The sequence below is a fragment of the Cebus imitator genome, unplaced genomic scaffold (assembly GCF_001604975.1).
Source record: "Cebus imitator isolate Cc_AM_T3 unplaced genomic scaffold, Cebus_imitator-1.0 Scaffold358, whole genome shotgun sequence".
Lineage (NCBI taxonomy): Eukaryota > Metazoa > Chordata > Mammalia > Primates > Cebidae > Cebus > Cebus imitator.
In genome coordinates this window covers 1,280,237-1,282,445 of record NW_016107673.1, presented here as the reverse complement: position 1 = coordinate 1,282,445, position 2,209 = coordinate 1,280,237, and the positions used below count along the sequence as shown (strand labels likewise).

At 38.4% G+C, this 2,209-nt stretch overlaps 1 protein-coding gene and 1 long non-coding RNA gene across 4 annotated transcripts in view; both read left to right on the top strand.

The window, feature by feature from the left end:
• MAP4K5 (mitogen-activated protein kinase kinase kinase kinase 5) overlaps positions 1–2,209 on the top strand; it is a 114,643-nt gene that overhangs the window by 36,870 nt on the left and 75,564 nt on the right. The gene's annotated exons all lie outside the window — the stretch shown is intronic.
• Positions 1–2,209, top strand: part of LOC119467968 — a 16,104-nt gene that overhangs the window by 11,443 nt on the left and 2,452 nt on the right. The window contains exon 3 of the long non-coding RNA XR_005196602.1: positions 262–266. This is a non-coding gene — a long non-coding RNA (uncharacterized LOC119467968). The remainder of the gene's footprint in view (positions 1–261; positions 267–2,209) is intronic.

Below are 2,209 nucleotides of genomic sequence, written 5' to 3'. Positions count from 1 at the left end.
CCAAAGGAATTCCTTCTTTTCTTTTTCGAGACAGAGTCTCAAGCTGGAATGCAGTGTTGCAGTCATAGCTCGGTGCAGCCTCAAACTCCTGGGTTCAAGCAGTCTTCCCACCTCAACCTCCTGAATAGTGGGGATTACAGGCATGAGCCACTGTACCTGGCTTACGTTCTTTATCTTTTTCTACATTGGCTTACTTTTCTAAGATAGGTATATTAATGTGGATACAATAATATGGAATAAAACAATTACTTTTAGTTTAAGAAATGGTAGTTTCCATTATTGATACATATATAGGATAGGCATATTTCTGATAGTTTTCTTTATATATTCTGGATATTAACTTCTTTACCAGATATTTCTTACCAGATATAGGATTTGTACGTATTTTCTCCTATAAGTTGCTTTTTCACTTTGTTGATTGTGTTCTTTTTTGAACAAAAAAAATTTTTTGTTTATTTTGTGATAGGGTCTTGCTGTGTTGCCCACACTGGAATGCAGTGGTAATCATAGCTCACTGCAGCCTTGAACTCCTGGGCCCAAGTAATCCTCCCAGCTCTGCCTCCCGAGTAGATGGGGCTACCGGCACATGCCACCACACCAGCTGACTTTTGTATTTTTTGTAGAGGCAGAATGTTGCTATGTTGCCCTGGTCTTGAACTGGTCTTGAACTCCTGGAATCAAACAACCCTCCCACTTTGGCCTCCCAAAGTATTGGGATTGTTCAGGAGCCTCTGCACCCAGCCAAAATTTTGAAATTTGCTTGCAGTCTCATCTCTCTGTTTTTGCTTTTGTTACCTATACTTTTGGGGTTATATCCAAGAAATCACTGCCAAATCCAGTGTCACGGATTTGTTAATAATTCTGTGAGATTAATTAAAATTAGAGGATTAAAATAGGAAATACAATTCAGAAGCATCATGTTAACAATTTTAACCTATGAACAATGAAGTAGAAATATAGTAGACATAAAAAGCATAAACTAGTTGATATTTGATGAAATAACAAATGTAAAATTATCAGTAATATACTTTTTGTAGAATTATTAGAATGTGGTAACTTTTTGAAAGCCCAGGCCAGGTACAGTGGATCATACCTGTAATCCTAGCAGCTTGGAAGGCTGAGTCAGGCAAATTGCTTGTGCTCAGGAGTTTGAGACAAGCCTGGGCAACATGGCAAAACCCAGTCCCTATAAAGAATACAAAAAATTAGCTAAGTGTCCTGGCACTTACCTGTAATCTCAGTTACTTAGGAGGCTGAGGTGGGAGAATTGCATGAGCCCAGGATGTCAAGGCTGCAGTGAGCCAAGATTGTGCCTCTATACTCTAGCCTGGGCAACAGAGTGAAACTTCGTCTCAAAAAAAAAAAAAAAGTTTGGTGTATAATGTTAGAGGATAGTTTTCAATATTAGTCAAGCTTACAGCTTAGAACACAATTTTAGTAGTTAAAGAGATAATAAGCTGGGTGATTTGGCTCATCCTTGTGATACCAGCACTTTGGGAGACCAAAGCGGGCAGATTACCTGAGGTTGGGAGTTTGAGACCAGCCTGGCCAACATGGTAAAACCCTGTCTCTATTAAAAATACAAAAAGTAATCCTAGCTACTTCGAAAGCTGAGGCAGGAGAATCACTTGAACCCAGGATGCAGAAGTTGCAGTGAGCTAAGATCACGCCACTGCACTTTAGCCTGGGTTACAGAGCAAGATTCCATCTCAAAAAACAACAGAAAAAAGAGATTATAGACTTTGTTCCCTGGAGACATAGCTTTCCACATAATTATAGATATTGGTTGAATTAATTACCTCAGTATTAAATCTGTGATCTACTCTCATATTTTTGGAGGGAGGAGTGTGATGAATCTTACTGCCTTTTGTCTTGCCACAGCCAGGTTTTGAATGCCTAGTACCTTTTTAAAAAAAAAAAAAAATCTGAGGGTCTGTTGCTTTTAATCACTTCCCAGGTACTGTGTGTTAGGACTTATTTGATTGCAAGAAAGTTTTAACAGGGTATTGAATCCAAATGTAACACAGAGGACCCTTGTACATGAGGGGTACAACCAACTTACTCCAGTTCATCCCCAGAGCATGAATGCTTAACTGCTTTATGTCAACCTGCACATAGTATTAGGAAGCCCTAAAGTTCTAGTCTTTTGCTTTCCAAGATGCCAAGATGTCTGTTCTTTTTTTTTTTTTTTTTTTTTTTTTTTTTTTTT